Source organism: Vicugna pacos, chromosome 12, assembly GCF_048564905.1.
Source record: "Vicugna pacos chromosome 12, VicPac4, whole genome shotgun sequence".
Taxonomy (NCBI): Eukaryota; Metazoa; Chordata; class Mammalia; order Artiodactyla; family Camelidae; genus Vicugna; species Vicugna pacos.
In genome coordinates this window covers 31,487,008-31,507,368 of record NC_132998.1, presented here as the reverse complement: position 1 = coordinate 31,507,368, position 20,361 = coordinate 31,487,008, and the positions used below count along the sequence as shown (strand labels likewise).

At 38.0% G+C, this 20,361-nt stretch overlaps 1 protein-coding gene across 2 annotated transcripts in view; it reads left to right on the top strand.

The window, feature by feature from the left end:
• The first annotated feature begins 4,907 nt into the window (after window positions 1-4,907).
• NR1H4 (nuclear receptor subfamily 1 group H member 4) overlaps window positions 4,908-20,361 on the top strand; it is a 102,224-nt gene continuing 86,770 nt past the window's right edge. For both annotated transcript variants that reach the window (XM_072973175.1, XM_072973176.1), the window contains exon 1: window positions 4,908-5,163. The gene's annotated coding sequence lies outside the window, so the exon portion shown is untranslated. The remainder of the gene's footprint in view (window positions 5,164-20,361) is intronic.

The following is a 20,361-nucleotide window of genomic DNA, read 5'->3' as shown; positions in this document are numbered from 1 at the left end:
CCAGGCATCCAGGGTATGGAAACACAAACACTGTTCAGATGCTCAGTATATGTCCTGCACAGAATAGATGCTCAGTGGGTATATTCTTCAAAATCTGATGTGGTGTTTAAGGAAGATTATGCTGGAGGTGATGTTCAGGTTGGCTAGTTAAACATGGCAGGTTAAATGTAGGTAATTATATTTACTTTCTAAAATTATAATAAAGGAATCAAAGAGCACATAAACTTTCCAGGACAAAGAGACAGGAGGAGAAAATCACATTTAGGAAGCTGAATGGGGATTCGTCAAACTTAACTGACTTCAGCAGAACAAAATGAAAAAAGAAGACAGATGATTTGCGTTACTGTGCCCAGGGAAGCTGCAAAATTGGAGGCACCAGGACCAGGTACCTTGGGAGGACAGAGTGAGTAGGTAGAGTGATGTTGGAGGAAGGGGGCTGAAAACACAAGGACTAGTTGAAAGTTAGTTGCCTGATTTAGCAACCCTACTGAAAGGGCATGTGAGGAGCAGTTCTAACTCTAGAGTCTCTACCCAACCAGCTCAACCAAGGAACTGCCCTCCCCACACCTAGTGGAAAACAGGAGCTTTATTTTCTGGACAAGGAAACTCTGGATTCAAGAACACCTGTCACAGCTGAATCTAAGTTCCAAAAGGTAGAGATTTTAGTCTATTTTGGTCACTGATGAATCTCAAGTACCTAGAACAGTGCCTGGCATTTAATAGTTACTTGGTAAATACTTGTCAAATGAGTGAATGAATGAATGAACGGATCTCTTTAAACACAGGGAAATTGATTAAAAGTTTGCATATGAAACATGGAAAACTTTCAGCCATCTTTGTGAGCGAAGCTTCCAAAATGTTGATGGTCAGGCTCCTATTCTCTTGGCAGTAGACTGAAGGATTCATAGGGTAAGGAGTGGGAACTCACTCTCTAAGAGAAAGGCTTACAGTCATTGATATTTGGGGTTTCCCCATCGAAACAAGTAGATCCCTACCCAGTCATTTCCTGTGGAGGCCACCCACCAAGCCCTGCCAGTGGGAATAGAAATTCCATCATTCATTCATTCTAAAATTATTTACCACCTAGAATGAGCACTTCAATTAATGAGCACCTATTTTCCATCTCCAGTCCAGGCAATGGAGATAGAAAATAAGTGAACAAAATAAGTCTCTGCTCTAATGGAGTTTACATTCTAGAGGGCAGGCACAAAAAATAAGCCGATGAGTAAATTCAGTGTATGTGGTTAAGTGCTAAGGACAACATAAAACAGGGTAAGAGGGATAGGGAGTGTGGGGGTTATAGTGAGTGTTCAGGGACAGTGGACCTTAAGCAGAGAACTGAAGGCAGTGAGGGAGCAATTCAGGAGCATGTTTGGACAAAGGGTTCCAGGAATAGGAAAAAGCAAGTACAAAAGCTCTGACGTGGGAACACACTTGGCATATTTAAAGAACACCAAGTCTTTTAAAGTGGTCAGGTTCTGGACATATTTCGAAGACAGACAGAACATTTACTGAGAGCTGGAAGACTGGGGAGGATCAGGATTGGTGGGGGAAGGAATCAAGAATCAGGGTTCTTGGACATGTTTGATTTTGGAATTTCATTTGCCTATTGATATCCGAGTGGCAATATCAGATGGGCAGTGGAACACAGGCTGGGATTCAGGGCAGAGGTCAGAGCTGGAGCTGTACATTTGTGAGTCATCATCACATCACACAGATGATACTTAAAGCTCTGAGACCAGATGAGATCATCAAAATTTGAACATGACTGAGGCTTGGGAGCGCTCCAGCAGAGATAGCAGGAAGATGAAAAGGAGTCAGCAGAAGAGATGGAAAAGTGAGGTGGTGGGCAGTGGGGGTGGTTGGAGGAACTCAGAAAGGATGGCATCTTGTGGCCAAGTGAAGAAAGAATGGCTCAGAGCATTGGCAGAATAGCACACTGAGGCCATCCCTCTTTGATTAGAGTTTGGAGTTGCATTAGAAGTCTATGGTGGAATGGGAAATTTAAAAAAAAAAAAAGAGTGGCTTGGAGGAGGGGCAAGGGTTAGAGTTAGCTTAGGGCACGATCAGCTGTGTCAAAGCTGCTGCTGAGTAAAATGAAAATGGACCTGTGGATTTGGCAGCATGGAGGTCAGTGACAACCTCAATAAGAGCAGTTTCATTGTAGTAGTGATGACAAAACTCTAATGGAGTGTATTCAGTAACGGGTGGACTTTTTACTGTCTTCCTCTTACTTATGAATAGACACCAAAGATTGCTGAGAGTTCAGGAAAGTTTCCAGCACGAAAGACAAGGAGGAAGGTACTTGGAGGAAACCTGTCATTGCGGGGAGTAGAACAAACTTTAATCTAAGACAAGAAAACATATTGCATATGTGACACAAAAATAGAACTCTTTTTTTTTCAAAAGGAAGAAATATCCAGAGAAGCGAGAGACTAGACAGAATTTTGAGTCTGGGAGGTCAGTTAGGAGTCTATCGTAGTAACTTAGAAATGAGGGCCCAGGTCAGGATTGGAGCATGAAATGTGGAAGATAGGGTAGTTATAGAAAACTTCCAAAATATTTTTTTCTAAAAATTGTAACATGTGCTCCCTTGTAGAAGGTTTCAAAATAGAGAAGAATGTATTGAAGGGGATAAAAATTTCCTTAATATTATAGCACATTTAATTACTCTTAACATTTCAGCACATGTGCCTCCAGTCTTTTCTCTACACATATGTATTTTTGGATAATTTAGAATCATATTGCAATACACAGTTTTATATCCTGCTTTTTGCAATTAGCCTTATATAATAAATTCCCATGTCTTTATTTTATTTTATTTTTTAAATTGAAGTATAGTCTACAATGTTGTGTTAATTTCTGGTGTACAGCATAGTGATTCAGTTATACATCTATATTCTTTTTCATATTCATTTCATATATTCATATGCATATTCCATTTTTTATATTACAAGGTATTGACTACAGTAGGACGTTGTTGTTTATCTGTTTTATGTATAGTAGTTAGTATACTGCAAATTCTGAACTCCCACTTTATCCCTCCACTTGCCTCCTTTCCTCCTTGGTAACCATGTTTGTTTTCTATGTCTGTGAATCTGTTTCTGTTTTGTAAAGAAGTTAATTTGTGTCATTTTAAAAAAAGATTCCACATGTAAGTAATACCATATGGTATTTTTCTTTCTCTTTCTGGTTTGCTTCACTTAGTATGACAATCTCCATGTCCATCCCGGTTGCTGTAAATCACATTATTTTATTCAAATTCCCATATCTTAAATATTCTCTGAGAACATGATTCTAAAGTAATCATAGCTATAATTTATGTAAAGTAAAAGGCATAAGTCTTAGGTTTACAGATCAATTGATTTCTTTACACCTGCATACCACTACTATTCTGATTTCTATTATTGTGAATTATTTTTGAGCATTTTTGAGCTTCATGTAAGTGGAATCTTACAGAATCAACTCTTTTGAATCGTAACTTCTTTCCCTCAGTAGAATATTTTAAAAATTGATCTTTGCTATTGTGTTTATCCCTAGTTCCTTTTTTATTGGCCTGTATATTATATTGTATGGCTATATCAAAACTTGTCTATCTATTTTCCTATTGATGGCCACTGGATTGTTTCCAGTTTTAGGGGGAGAGGGCTACTGCGAATAAAGCTGCTGTAAAGACTCTTGTGTTTTGTGGACATACATTTTTATTTCTCCAGCAGTGAATTGCTGGGTCATAGGGTAGGTGTATGTGTAACTGTGTAAGAAGCTGCCGAACACTTTTCCATAGTGCTTGTGCCATTTTATTTTCCCACCGTCTATGAATAAGAAGAGTCCCCACTGCTCCACATTCAAACCAATGAGAACATGATTTTTTTTAATGGCCTAATAGTATTATTTCATATTATGTGCCTAGACCAGCTGTTAGATGTTTTAGACAGCTTCTAATTTTTCACTGCTATAAACAAGAGTTCTTGATTGTGTCCTTGACTTCATCTCTAAGAAATATTTTCAAGGGGAAATTAACCTGACTTACTATTTTTATATCATTTATCATCCAATAAGTAACTGGTTAGTTAAAATTATTAGCAACAATAATAGAGTAAATAATGCAAAACTGTGCCATCTGAAAAACAATATCAGGGTAGCTTTGAAATGCATTTCTTTAAAAGTTACGTTTGAAGTGGATAGATGATTACAATTCCAGCGCTTGAAAGCACTTCAAACACAGTAGTAGCACAAGGTAATATCGCTCATCTCTCACCTTTCCTCCCTTTCCTTGCCTCCTTTCCTCCTTTCTGTCTGTCTCCTGTCAAGTGACAAAATTAGAACAATTTAGTAACGAGTTTGGTGTCCTTTATTCAAGGGAAAACAATCCATGGATTGGGGGTAGTTCAGTGTTCACTAGCAGTGAAGCACACATCCGATGGATTCTGGACAAGAGAGTTTTACAAAGGGTTAGATGAGGCAACTCGGAAACAGGTTGGCTAGGAGGTCGGAGATTTCCCCATAAGGCAAGCCGGTTCTATTTTCTAGACTGAGGTGAGCTCCGTGAAACCGAGTTGGAGGTTTGGTTGGTGTTAGGTTTCCTGGACAGATGTATCCCATAAGTGCAGGCTGACGGAGGTTCAGATTTGTGATGTGAGCAGGGCTCCCGGGGCAGCCTCCGCTTTTGGAGTCCTGATCTACGAATTAACTTAAGCACTTCACGTATACGTATCCACTCAGGATGTCTGGATTCTGAAGTAAAGTTGAAGTCAAATAACTTAGACATTGAAGTATGTGAGAGACCTTCCAGCCACCAGTGCTGTCCCATTCCTAGAACGCAGGCACTTGGTGGGAGGGTGGCCGCCGCGCGGCTCCACTTCCGTTTCCTCCCCGCCGGCCGCGGGCGCGGTGGGCGGAGCCACCTTCCAGTCAGAAGTAGCTTCTCTCCTCAGAACTGGGAGACGCGGCCACGCTTTTGTTGGCGAAGCTCTAACTTTGCCGCAAATTTAATACGGAGAGAGTATCGCAGGCAAGGAGAAACGATTAAAGTCGGATCCTGAAGCAAGACTGTTATTCCCGAGAGTGTTGGTGTGGGAGTAGCTGCCCAAGTGCCTTGACGCGAGACCTCCAGACGTCTAATTTTGGGGTCCGTGAACACCCCCAGAAAATATGAACTAAATGGTAAGTTGTATGTGTTCACCTGGAGAAGATTTATCTGTAGTCTTCTATAGCTATGGTTGTATTCTCAAAGGTGTCCGTAATGCAAAAAAGGCCAAGATTTGCCCAGAATGAGCTACAGATACTAAATTGAAGGAAACCTAATAATGTATAGTCACTGCCTGAGATGCCCTTTGTGGAAGCCTGATACTCTGACTCAGGCACCTGGCCCTCTCATCTCCCTTTCTTATTTCTTCCCTCACCTAACTTCCTTTGTTTATCTTCTATCGTATTTCCCCTCTCCTTTCTTCATTTGGATTCCTTTCTCTTTTTTCTGGTCCTTTTGCATACTCTATTTCTTCTGTCGACCTGCTAGGGGAGCTTGGCTTGGAGTGGCGGAGTGGTCGGATAGGCGAGAACTTCTCCAATTTATTCCTCTACCATTTTTTCCCACTGTTCCTAGTAGTGGCCATAACATATTGACATGAAGTAGATAAACGCATTTTGAAAGTACTTGCATAGTGTCTGTTCAAGCCATATAACATTTGACCATAATATGTAATAAAGCATGATGATGAATACCCCAGGAAGACAACGTTAACATCCTTGAGAAATTAATGGAAAGTACTATGAGGTACTATGAATAAATAGCCATAAAGGCTGGTTAAATATTATCACTTAAAGAACCATTAAAAAATATGGCTATTTATAGTGAATCCTATTGCTCTGCAGATCAAATAATTATGCACAGCAAGAGCAAGCATCTGCTAATTACAGAATTTTTTTCCCCCACAAAATAGCTTTTTAAATTTTAAAGTGCTGATTGTTTTAAAGTTGTTCCCAAGATTGCATGTTCAAAGATCATCTTTCAATCTTTCACCTCTTTTAAAATGATATAATGCTTTCTTGATTATTTCAGCATAACATAGAATTGAAACTCCATGGTTTAGGGTTTGCAGATACTTCCTTTTTAATCTTCCTTAGGAATACATTTTGTAATGAGTTCTGGTCTAAAATGTGATCCTGGTTTTCATCAGAATGTCTTATTCTATTTTTGGCTGAAATGAGGAGAAGAGTCAATTGACTTTTGGCCCTTTTTTGTCTAGTGTTTGTGGGTTCACATGGTTTTAATATGCTTTAGTATAAGATTTCATTTTGAAGAGAAGGGTTTAAGGCTCCAGTGGTCCAACATAGCCCTGTGAGCTTCACTCTCTCCCTCGTGAAAGCCGTAATATTTTAATCTTTTTTAAATAGACTGAAGACCATAGTTCTTATGGATGGATTCATTAATGTATTTGGGATGAAACTAGTCTTAAAACGTAAAAATGTTATTTTATTCCTTATTTAAAACTCCAAAGATTTCTGCATTACTTTCCTATCACTGCAGAACAAACCACCACTAAATTTCTATGTTTCTGAAATGCAAAGCTATTTATTGGCTTCCAGCTTTATGGGTCAGCAATTTGGGTTGGACTCATCCAGATGGTTCTTCTGCTGGTCTCCCCTGGCGTCACCCTTGTGACTGCAGTCATCTTGTGCTTGACTTGGTTGGGATGGCCTAGATGGCCACACTGGTCTCTGGTGCTAGCTGTTGCCTTTGGTGCCCTGATTTTCCACTACATGGCCTCTCATCCTCCAGTTGGCTAGACCAGGCTTCTTTACATGATCGATCCAGAACAGCATTATACGAAGGAGAGAATGGAAGCTGTAGGGGACTCTTGAGGCCAAGTCTCAGATGTCCCACAATTTTACTCCTTCCGCATTCATTTGGTTCCAGGGCTAGCTTCAAGGAGAGGCAAAACAGATTTCATCTCTTGATGGGAGGAGCATATACACACAGAAATGAAAATCTGTCTACCATAATGATTCTGAACTTTGGCTACACTTTAGAACCACCTGGAGGGTGTGGGGTGATGCCCAGGCTGCACTCCAGACAACTGGAAATGCCAAGGGATCCCAAAGAGCAGCCAAAGGGAAGGCCATTGGCCTCACCTGAAAACTTCCGAGAAGAGCAGGAACCAGGGCTGGGTCTTAAAGAGAAACAAGTTTAGAGAAGAGGAGGAAAGAAGGTCTCCTTGTCAGAGTGAACATAGGAGGAGCGAGGGGGAAAGGAAGTGGGTGTTGCAGAATGAGTAATGCCAGGAATAGGCTTGTAAACCTGATTCAATAAGCAGTTGGTACATTGACCATTCTTCCTGAATTTTCCAAACTAGCTCTGATTTGAAATATTATATTCCTTTTCCACATAAATCAACAAAATGTCTTCTAACATTTTGACATTTAAACTCTGTTCTAAGGCAGAAGCAAGACAAAAATCATAGTTAAATGATGAATTTTTTTTATTTTGAAAATATATACTCTGATAGGATAATCTTACCATTTAAGGGAGCAACTATAAAGTGGGGCACAGGTGTGATAAAAGTGATGTCTTTAGATTGTTCTGTTGGAACAGATTGGAAATTAGAGGCAAGGGAAGGAAAGAGGTAGGTACCCCAGCCATGCTGGCGGTGCATCTATCCATGTCTAGTGGATGAGGGTTATGGTGATGGGCACATAAAATCAAGGGTAGATGTGAGAGGCTTTTGGAGAAAAACAAGTCACAACTCATGGTAGTGGGTCAATAGTGTCACAGCTAGAAAGGAAGGGTGACCTTACTCTCCTGGGTTAAATTATTCTAGTGAGCATTCATATTGATCAGTTTCACAGAATTAAATTCACTTAGTGCTGTGTGTTACCTGAGTCACAGGGCAAAGAGCAGAGGGAAAAAGCCATTTTCCTGGCACCAGTTTGTAAAAGCCTAAATCCTTTATTTTTTAAACTGAGATATAATTCACATACCATAAAACTCACTCTTTTAAAGTATACAATCCAGTGGCTTTTAGTATATTCATTATCTAATCCACAACATTTTTAATACTCTGAAAAGAACCCTGTGCCCATCAGCAGTCATTCCTCATTTCCTCTCTCCCTACCTCGTGGCAACCACTGATCTATTTTCTGTCTCTATGGATTTGCCTGCTGTGAACATTTCATATACATGGAATCATATCACATGTGGCTTTTTGTGACTTACCTCTTTCATTTAGCATAATTTTTTCAAGGTTTATCCATGTTGTAGCATATATCAATACTTTATACCTTTTTATGGTGGAGTCATATTTCATTACATGGACATACCATATTTGTTTTATCTGTTCTTCAGTTGATGGACACATGGGTTGTTTCTACTTTTGGGTTTTTATGAATAATGCCTACGCTCTATATTTGGAAGATTGCCTTCACTGTGTTCATGAGCCACGTTTAAGATTTTAAGAATACAACTGGAAACATCCCTTTGGCTCACACAAATGTTAGGATGATACCATTGAAGTCGAAGATCAGTCCATTCCTTTTCTCAGGACGCTCCAGTGGCTCCCTTCTCACTCAGAGCAAAAGACAATCCTGAGCACAAATGCTAAGACTTTCTTCAGTCTGCTCTCCTACCTGTGTCTCCTGGCTCCATCCTTTGTCTCGGCTGCCCTGGCCTTCTGTTGACACTCAACCACACTGGACATGTTTCGTCCTCAGGGCCCCTCTTCTTCCAGGAATCTCAACAGATCACTCTGTCACGTCCTCCAGATCTTTGCTCCAGTATCACCTTCTTAGTCAGACCTGTTGTGATCTCACTGCTGCAAAGAACACCTCTGCACCCACATTGTACTTTACATGTCCCATTTCCCTTCCTGCTTTGTTTCTCTTAGAACTTACTCTGTCTATATACTTTATTTATTTGTTTTGCTATTGTCTGTCTTCATTAAAATGCAAACTATATCAGGATATTTTGATTTGCTGTGTTTGCTGCTCTAGTTCCAGCACCTAGAATTGTATCTGCCAGATAATAGGTGTTTGTTAAATATATGCAGAATGACTGAATGAATATAATTCAAATTAGGCTGCTCAGGCTGTCTAAAATATCAAAAAAAAATTTTTTTTGTTTTTGCAGTATGAATGTATGTCTAACTCATGCTGAGCAAAAGTTCTAATGTCTTTGACTATACTCACTAGTTTGACTAGTGTGAAAAATACAGGAATTATCACTTAGATGCATCAGTTTATTTGGTAGAAAAAAACATCAGAAACCTGTATTTATATGGGACAGGTTGTAGGGAACACAGGGGGTGCCTAGTGATAAGAAGTTTGGGAACAAGTATCTTAAATAGCTGTCTAAAAGGATCTTGGTTAATGCAGTTGGTTAGTTACTGAGAAATTCCAGGAAGGAAAAAAAAAAGCTACATTCTAAGCAAACGTTTATCAGCACATACCATTTGACTGGTCTACTGTTCAAAGGTTCCTGTTGCAACTCATTTTGGCAGTGCTTGTTTAAAACTGAGGCAGCAGTAAGTGACAAAGGTTTTATTTATCTCCTGTTATTATCTGTTGACTTTTTAAAAGGCTCAGTAACGCACAGCAGCAGATTAGCTAACCCATGGGAAAGGATGAAGCAATGTCTTGTGAGGCCCAAGTTTCTCACCAGCCCCCTTGGAACTCTCCAAGCCAGTGAAAGAGAACATCTTAACGAATCTTTTTGTTAGATAGCTGTGTGAACTGAGTCTCCAGAAGTAGAAGTAATGTTTTCAAAGCCACACTGTTAAACGGAATCTGCCTAAGTAAAATAGAACTTAGTACTAATTTGAGGGAGTTATACTGATTGTACTCTGATTGCCCTGGACATTTTCTGCATGTATATTATATCACTTCATCAGGTGTGCAATCCTGTGAGATAGGTATTATTTTTCCTTTTATGTTCAAGACACCTGAGACTCACAGAGAATGAGTACCTTGCCCAAAGTTCCAAGTAAATGACAGAGCTAGGATTCCAGTCTTGCTGTTTTGACTATAAAAATCTTTGATCTCTTTCTTTGAAGTCAAGTGTCTCCAAGTGGCAAAAATCTCTTTCTCTGTAGGTTTCAGAGTTCTTGCCTGTTGACATTCACAAATAATGATGATGGTGATAATAATAATGATGATGATGCAGTTTTACTGGGTGCCTAAAGTATACTAGGCATTATTCTATTTTCTGGAATATGTTTTTTTAAAAAAGGATGAAAAATTCCTGCCCTTGTAGGGGAAGAAAGAAAATGAGTATAATATACAAATAATTTATCTAGTTTTTAAGAAGGTGATAAGTATAAGTATGATGAGGAAAATATATAAAACAAGATAAGGAGAATTGGAAGTGTCTGACAGTGTGGCAAGTTCAGATAGAGTGGTCAGGGCAACCTTCACTGAGAAGGTAATACTTGAGCAAAGACTTGAAAGAGTTGAAGATGCAGATATCTGGGGTGAGATGTTTGAGGAAGAGAAATGAGCTAGTGCAAAGGCCCTGTGGTGGAAACATGCCCTGTGGATGTGAGAGACAGTGAAAAGGTTAGTGTGATGACAATGGGGAGAATGAAAGAGGAGAGCAGTAGGAGGTGACATCAGGTAAAGGGAGGTCAGATTGTGCAGGGCCTTGTAGGCTGCTGTAAAGATGTTGGTTGGCTTTTACTTAGTGAAATGGTGGAGTCTGGAGGATTTTGGGTAGAAGAGTGATAAGATCTGATTTACACATTAAAAGAATCCTTCTGGCTGTTACGTTGAGGAAAGTGAAGGGGGAGAAGGATGGCCGCACCAGATGGGAGTCTACCTCAATTATCTAGACAAGAGATGATGATGGCTTAGACCAGAGTGGTTATGATGGAGGTTGAGGGAAGTGATTGGGTTCTGGATATGACTTGCTGAGGGATTTGAGAGAAAGAGAGGAATCAAGGATGCTTACGGATCTCCCCACTGAATCCTCTAAGCAACACTGCCACAAGGGAAAGGAGGGTTCAAGAACCTTCATAAACCTCCATGATGTGTGTGCAACACGTGGCAAAATATTTTACAGTCTGGGGAGAAACCAAGATACTATAAACTGTTTCATCAAAACAACTGTTCTATACAAGTTACAGTATTTTAAATCCTAAGTATCAAGAATCAGAATCTAGTGCCATTATTTCTCTTTTTGATCATGATCAGAGTTAATCTCTCTGAGCCCCAAGTTCTTTTTCTGTAAGGTGAGGATTACTGTTGTCTCAGTTGTGAGATACTGTGAACTTTATGAGAGCAGTGACTTTGTTTGGGTAACTGCTGTACCCTGGCACTTAGAATGGTGACTGTCACTTAGTAGGTGTTCCGTAAACTCAGATGACTACATGAAAGAGAATGTACTCAGAGACCTTGGGGGGAAAATACAAGTCTATGTTAGGTTTATTATTAGTGAAGTTAGACAACTGCCAAGACAAGTCGCTTTGGCGGAGGCTTGAATTAACAGGATAATTATTTTGCTTTGACTTAGCCTGTCACTTCTAGTTGTTCATATAATGGAATAATGAGGACATCCCCCCAGTTTCTAGCCTCTGGTGCTCATGCGCATTTTCATAAGCCAACGGCACCTGGATAACTTATATAAAAGAGCAGCTTTGATGAATATCCTCTTTTTAATTAAGGACATATGCTTTTTTTTCCCATCAGTCTCATTAGAGAGTTTCTTTGCACCATAAATCTGATTACTGGTAAAGCTGATAATGAAAATATACATGGTACATAAAGCCAGGGGGAACTCAATTTTGATATAGTCAATGAGCTAATACATGAAAGCACATGGTAAGAAAATGCTTCAGAAGTGCTAGACATTCTTGTTATCTGTTTGTTCATTCATTCATTCATTTATTCATTTTCCTCCCTGCCTTCTTCCCTCCCACACTTCTCTCCCTCTTTCCTTCTCACTTCACTAATATGTTCATTTTATCGCTGTTTTCTGATATCTGTTTTGTGGTGGGTCCTATGATAGGTGTAGGGAATAATGAAGATGAATGAGACACTACCTCTGCTCATGAGCTATTCACATGAAGCCAATTAAGAAAAAGGCGGAAATGGCATCTGTCCAATCCATCTGTTTCCTGACATATTAATGTAACATAAATACCTGAGTCCCTAAGTTCCCCAGACTTTTGAGCTCCCCTTTTCTCTTCACATGGGAATAAAGTGGCTCCTGCCTCCATCACATGTACTGTGGGAAATTTAGCACCCTATCTAAGTTCTCTGAGGATTCCTGTTCGTCACTTCTTATTCCCATTTCTTCTCTGCTCTTCATTTGTCATCTTGTCTCCTACTTTTTCTGTGCTAGATCTGAATGTATTTACCAAAAGCAACCCAAAGCATCACTGCTCAAGGTTTCCATGGCTATGAGGTTTTCACTGTGTTTTGCATGGATAATGGGAGAAGGGGTGTGTAATTTAAGGACAGAGTAGGGACATAACTTCATATGCAATGTCAGACTTTTAGTATGCCTTGAAATTATCAGCCTATCCTGCAATTCCCCATTAGAAATGGTCCTCTTTAGACATTAGCTTGTTATGCTAAATGGGACTCTATTTTACTCCCTGTAATTTTATCTAATAAGCCCTCCTTCTGGTCCTTCTAGAGACTGGGGTAGGGTGGGGGGCAAGTACGGAAACAGGAAGACCAGAAAGGAGAATGTGACAGAAATCTAGGCAGCTGATGAAGGTGACTTGGACCCTCATAAGGAGAGGTGGTAAGTGAGCGAATAGATTCAGAACTTTTTTGAAGGTAAACTTGCCAGGCTTGCTAGTGAATTAGATATGGGGTTTTAGAGAAAAAAGGTCAAGATGGATCCAAGATTATTGGCTTGAGCAACAGGAAAATTGGAATTAGTAAAATAGCTTATGTTTAATGTAGAATATCTGGGAAATACCTAAAATATAAGAAAATGATAATTGTCCACGGATCTTACTATCTGAAGATAACCATTGTTAACATTTCAATGTGTTTTCATCTAGTCATATTTTTCTTCTTTCTTAATTGTCCTAGGCTTTTCCCCCATGTATGTGTACATATACACATACACAAAAATATCTAAATATATAGAGAGCAATCAATCTAACTATCTATATACATATAGCTTGCTTTAGCTGTATGGAGCGCATATTTATCCTGCTTTTTAAAAAAACTTCTAACATAATGAAAATATCTCTGAGCTTTGATACCCAGTATTTTTCTGTTAGCAAGTAGTATAATGCAGGCAAAGTTTCTATAGCTTTGTTTTTTAATATTCTGAGTATTTCCCCATATCATTAAATGATTTTGGAAAACGTTTTAAATGGATGTATAATATATCTTGGTATAGCTATAACATAGTGTCTTTAGCCGTTTCTTTGTTGTGGACATCTAGGTACTTTCCATTTTTGTGCTATGAAAAATAATGCTGCAATCTTTGTACGTAAATATTTGTGTGCCTCTCATGATTTCCTCATGAGAAATTGCTAAACATGAAATCAGCAGGTCAATATTTTTAAAGGTTAAAAAAATGACTTCTTGATTATTGATTATTTCTCTGCATTATACCTAACACATTATGATAAGCTGAGAGTTTAAGGTCCCCAATGGTGAGTCATTTAAACACTCAAGTATTCAGTTTCTCACCAGGACTTTAAAACCAGTGCCTCCTTCTCTTCCAACTTTGATTAAACTAAAAAGGCTAACTATAATTAATCTGTGGTAATCAGCATGAAGAGCATTTGAAAGTCGTGGAGAAACTGATGACTGTGAAATCTTTTCATCTAACACAGTGTCCTTTATTTCATAAAAGAATTTTCTTTTCCACCAGCCCTATGTCGGCCTCTTTCATTCTCTGTCTCCTACTTGGCAGGCCGTGATCCTGGGCCCAATAGTAGATATTTCTAAAATAAAGAGCCAAATCTCAAAATAATGACAATTTTCCTAAACTTACAACTTCTCCTGCTAACTAAGGATGTCACTTAGGATACTGACAGATAACTGGAAAACAGTAAAACTGGAAAACAGATAACTAAGGATGTCACTTAGGATACTGACAGATAACTGGAAAACAGTAAAACAATCGGAGGGTTCTAGGTGTTCAGGCATAGAAAAGCATGAGAACAAAGTTATGCCTCTGGCTAAAAGGCAAGCTGAGTCTTGAACAGTGCGATTCCTTGCTGCATGATTTGGACTCTTGATTTGGCCTTGCAGGGGTGCAGCAAGTGTGGCTGTATTACTCACTTGCCATATAGTTAGATCTACCTCTTACTATCTGGGTTCCATTTTGTGTCCTCCCCGGCCCCCCTCCCCGCTCCCATTCATACACTTAGCGCAGTTGATGTTAATTGAGGATTAATTTTTTGGCATATGAACATTACCATGATTCTGAGAGTCGAGGTTATCCAAAAGGTATGTTCAGAGAAGTATCACTACCTACCTCACCCCCACGACCCCCTTCCCTTCCCCCTATTCTTTCCAACTCATTCCCACCCACTCCTCACAGGTAACACTCTCATTAGTTCCTGGTTTAACCTTCCTGCATTTCTTTTGCAGAAAAACATGTGTATTTTCTTACACACTTCTTTCTTACAATAATGATAGCATACTATATACATCCTTTCATACTTAGCTTCTTTTTCAATTGGCAATATATCCTGAAGACCACTCGTAGTAGTGTCAACTCATAGAAATCTTCCCCTTGTTTTGTATAGCAGCATAATATCTCATTGTGTTGATGTGTCCTGGTTTATCCAACTAGTCTCCTATATTTGGGCATTTAGGTTGTTCAGTATTTTGCAGTTGTAAATGATGTAACGAGTAACCAAATTTATATGTTATTGTTGGAGGTGTATCTTCAAGGTACATTTCTAGAAGTGGGATTGCCAGTTCAAAGATAAGTGCATATGTAGTTATTGTAAAGTGTTGCCAATATTTCTTTGTTAAGAGTTTTACCAATTTGTATCCCCAGTAGCATGTATGAGGGTACCTGTCTCCCCACAGTCTTGTGACCAGAAAGTGTAGTTATAATTTTTAATTTTTGTTAGTCTGAAAGCTGAGGAATGATACCTCCCCAAACTCTGACTTCCATCTCCTCAACTCGGCAAGATTATCAAATGAGTTCTATCTGGCTACATCCTCCCTGCGCTGTGGCCTGGAAATTGCAGCCAATCAAAACGGCTCACTTCCTTTCTTTCACTTTTCTCAGGGATAATAGTCCTGAATTCTAGTATTCAATGTCTGAAAAAAAGTTGTTTCATATATTTTGTCTAGTTTTCCAGTTGTTAAGGCAAGAGCATGAATTCAGTCCCTGTTACTCCATCAGTGGTGGCAGTGGAAATTGGTCATCTGATAAGATTTCTAGACACAGAGAGGAAATTATCAAAGGTTATCAAAGCCTAAAGAATAACAATCAGAGTGAATGCAACCAAATCCATCCTGTGAAAATTCTTAACTCTAAAATAATAAAGAAAAAAATGGAAAACTTCTATAAAGGGAGAAAAAAGAAAAGAGAAAGGAAAGTTTTCTTTACAAAAGAAAGAGAAGCTGAATAGTCAGAGACTTCTTTTTTTAACATTTTTTATTGATTTATAATCATTTTACAATGTTGTGTCAAATTCCAGTGTTCAGCACAATTTTTCAGTCATTCATGGACATATACACACTCATTGTCACATTTTTTTCTCTGTGATTTATCATAACATTTTGTGTATATTTCCCTGTGCTATACAGTGTAATCTTGTTTATCTATTCTACAATGTTGAAATCCCAGTCTATCCCTTCCCACCCTCTACCCCCTGGTAACCACAAGTCTGTATTCTCTGTCCATGAGTCTTTAGATTCCACATATGAGCGATCTCTTATGGTATTTTTCTTTCTCTTTCTGGCTTACTTCACTTAGAATGACATTCTCTAGGAGCATCCATGTTGCTGCAAATGGCGTTATGTTGTCGGTTTTTATGGCTGAGTAGTATTCCATTGTATAAATATACCACCTCTTCTTTATCCAGTCACCTATTGATGGACATTTAGGCTGTTTCCATGTTTTGGCTATTGTAAATAGTGCTGCTATGAACATTGGAGTGCAGGTGTCATCCTGAAGTAGATTTCCTTCTGGGTACAAGCCCAGGAGTGGGATTCCTGGGTCATATGGTAAGTCTATTCCTAGTCTTTTGAGGAATCTCCACACTGTTTTCCATAGTGGCTGCACCAACCTGCATTCCCACCAGCAGTGTAGGAGGGTCCCCCTTTCTCCACAGCCTCTCCAGCATTTGTCATTTTTGGATTTTTGAATGACGGCCATTCTGACTGGTGTGAGGTGATACCTCATTGTAGTTTTGATTTGCATTTCTCTGATAATTAGTGATAGTGAGCATTTTTTCACGTGCTTTTTGATCATTCGTATGTCTTCCTTGGAGAATTCCTTGTTTAGGTCTTCTGCCCATTTTTGGATTGGGTTGTTTATTTTTTTCTTACTGAGTCGTATGAGCTGCTTATATATTCTGGAAGTCAAGCCTTTGTCGGTTTCACTTGCAAAAATTTTCTCCCATTCCGTAGGTTTACTTCTTGTTTTATTTCTGGTTTCCTTTGCTCTGCAGAAGCTTGTAAGTTTCATTAGGTCCCATTTGTTTATTCTTGCTTTTATTTCTTCTAGGAGAAAATTTTTGAAATGTATGTCAGATAATGTTTTGCCTATGTTTTCCTCTAGGAGGTTTATTGTATCTTGTCTTATGTTTAAGTCTTTAATCCATTTTGAGTTGATTTTTGTATATGGTGTAAGGGTGTGTTCTAGCTTCATTGTTTTACATGCTGCTGTCCAGTTTTCCCAACACCATTTGCTGAAGAGACTGTCTTTATTCCATTGTATATTCTTGCAGTCAGAGACTTCTTATAAGCAGAATGACAGAAGGCAGCAGACCAAATTTTCAGAGGCCTGAAAGGATTTAATTTTGTATCTAAAATTCTATAATCAGGCAAATTAGAATGAGTGAAGTAAAATTTTAAGAGAATACTATGAACAGCTTAATAGGAACAAATTTGAAAATAAAGTTGAAATGGATGATTTTCTTGGAAAATGTAGATTACCAAAATTGACTCAAGCAGATATAGAAAAATCAAATAGACCTATATTCATAGAAGAAATTGAGAATTAATTTCAATATATACCTATTAGAAGGCACCAGGCCCAGAAGTACCTGTAGGAGAGTTTTATTGAACTTCAAGGAACAGATGAAAAACTTTCTAACTTATTCTGAGAGGCTTACCAGACCCTGCTACCAAAGCCAGACAAGCATAGTGGACCAGTGAAGGTCCAGTCAGGAGACAGAAATCTTGCTAGTTACTGAAAAATGGTAAAATAATGGAAATAATTGGTAACTAGATAAAAAGTTGTTACCCAGGTAACCGAAAAGATAGAGAAGTCTAAAGTATTGGAATTGAGCAGCTGCAGAAAACAGTTTACATACTAGGATGTGAAGGAATAAAGGAAAGAAGTTGAATGTATTAAGATAATAGAAGTATGGAGGAGGGTCCCATGAACTGAAACTCAGATCTCTGAAGAGAAGCTGTTGCCCCCACCTGTGCTGGTGTCTCTGAGTGATGGGGAGGTGAAGGGGTATGGAGCACATGGAGGCTGGTACTGAGAGTGTTGGAAAAACCACAGACAGTATTCATCTGTTGCTATGGGAAGGATCTGCTGCTGGCTGGGTGAAGAAGTGTTGCCAGGATACCACACACAGGAAAAAGAAGCAGACAGGAAGAAGACAGCAAGCCATCAGGAAGGAGCAAGTCCCTTCTTCCTTTTCTAGCCTTGCAGTCTCCTTTGTTAGTCAGAGACTAGGAAGAAGCCAGCTGGCAAAGCAGAAATGTGGTTTGCAGGGTTCCAGCCCTAGCGTAACGTATCAGAGGATAGAAGAGTGGGCTTGGAGCTGAGAGAGCACAGAAAGCGCACACAGAAAGCAAAATTTATGCCCACCCCATTTATAATTGGATGAAAAAAATCATAAATGAAACATCAGCATATTAAATCTAGCAATGTAGAAAAAATTGAATATCACAACAAAGTAGGTTTTATCCCAGGAATACAAGGATGCTTCAACATTCGGAAATCTATTTATTAACAGATAAAAGTAGATAGATCCTGGATTAGCATTTGATGAAAGTTAGTGCCTGTTCCTGATAAGAATTTCTTAGCAAAACTAGAGTTAGAAAAAAAATCATAGTATGCAGTGGTGATAGGTCAGAAAAATTCTTACCAAAGTCAGAAAAAAACCAAGGAAGCCTGTTATCACTGCTACATTTCAACATTGTGCTGGAGGACTTAAAAACACAATGTAATGAGGGAAAAAAAAGAAAGTATAAATATTTGAGTGAAAGAGATAAAATTGTCATTTTTGGCAAAAGCTGATGTACTATTTTTAAAAATCTAAGGAAAACAATGGAAAAACTGGTAAAATCAATTTGAAAATTCAGAATGTCACATAAATAATCAAACAAAAAGCTAGAAATTATAGCTTTCTTGTATGTGAGTGATGACCAATTAGAAAATATAAAACTCCTGTTTATCTTAACAATAAATCTATAAAATATGTATTTAAAAAAGCTAATAAGATTTATACAAAGCAATAAAAGCTATAAAGTATATATGAGTAAATCTAACAAAAAATGTGCAGAAAGCTCTCTTAAAGGACACAAAAGAAAGTGAATAACTAGAACTAGATGGGAAGACTGAATTTCATAAAAGTATCAGTTTAATTCAATCCCAATAACAATTACAGCTGGACTTTTTAATTTAAAAAATTTTCAATTAATTTGATTAATCTTTCATTCTTTCTTTATTGAAGTATAGTCAGTTTACAGTGTTGTGTCAATTACAGCTGGACATTTTTAAATGGAAAACTAATAAACTGATTCTAAAGTTCTTCTGGTTGAAAAAATTAGGCCAGAATAAAAAATATTTTAAGAAAGAAAAATAATGAGTATCTTGCCTCACCACATATCAAAAATACTATAAGGCAATATTAATTAAAATAATGTGATACTTATGTGGAAATAGATAATGTGATCAACAAAACAAAACAACATTTAGATACAGAGACATATATTTATAGAATTTGATCTGTGGTAAAATGATCATTTCAATAAAGTATTGGCAAAGAGATTATTGAATATTGCTTTGGAAAAGAATGAAAAGTTAGATCATGATTTAACACTAAATCTCAGATTAATGGGATATATTTAACAGAGAAATTATTAGGGAAAAATACATGACAACGTATTTAATTACTGAAAATACAAACAAGTTTTCTAAGCAAAACAAACATAGGAGCCATGAAGAGAAAAAATGGACAGGCTTGACTGCAGAAAAATGGAGATTTTTTTTTTATTGAAATGTACTTGATTTACAATGTTGTGTTAGTTTGTGGTGTACAGTATAGTGATTTAGTTACACATAGACATATATATTTATATCCTTTTTTCATATTCTTTTTTATTATAGGTTATTACAAGCTATTGAATATAGTTCTCTGTGCTATACAGTTTTTTACCCAAAGAAAGACACTCTATACAAAGTTAAGAAATGTATGACTGCTTGGGAGAATATTTTTGCGACATAGTTAACAGATATTTAGCCTTAATAACCTTTTCCAATATTAAAAGCAATCTACAAATGTACTGATTTATAACTTTTAGTTATTTATCAAAAATGTACTTAGAAGCCAGGCTCTGTGCTAGTTCTTTGCAGTCCTGATATAGTCCTCAAAACCAGAGGACTAATTGGTGTTGATATTATTATCCCCATCTGGCAGAGAGAAAACTGAGATTTGGAAAGTATAAGCAACTTGCTAAATTTCTCACAGTTTCTGAGTGGTGGGACCAAAATTTAATACCATTTCCGTTTGACTTCAGAGCTCTTTCCCATGACCTTTTCTGTTCGTAGTGCTAAATTAGTTTACCTTGAACATTTCTAAAATTGCATTATTATCTCCCATGGAGTACTCCCTGACCTCATCTTTTATGCTATGGTCCTGCAGAGTAGTATCCCCTTAAATCACCAATAGCACTAGAAAAGAATAAGTGGATTGTATGGATAGGGTAATATCAGTGAGTCTACAAATATTTATTCTAAATGAAGGGAGAGGGATAACCTTATCATGTCCATTCACAATTAAAAACTTGGCAAAAACAGTAGCGAGGAGAGAAATTTGAAGTTGGCCAGTTCTCTGATTTGTTGCGTGGTGTTGTCAGAATTATTCATCAGCCTAGCCTCATGCAGACAAGCGATAATTTCTGCAGGGCCAAGAGAATTTCATGACCCAAACCCACAGGAAACTCTTAAGCATGGAATTTTGAAGCTGTTTACTT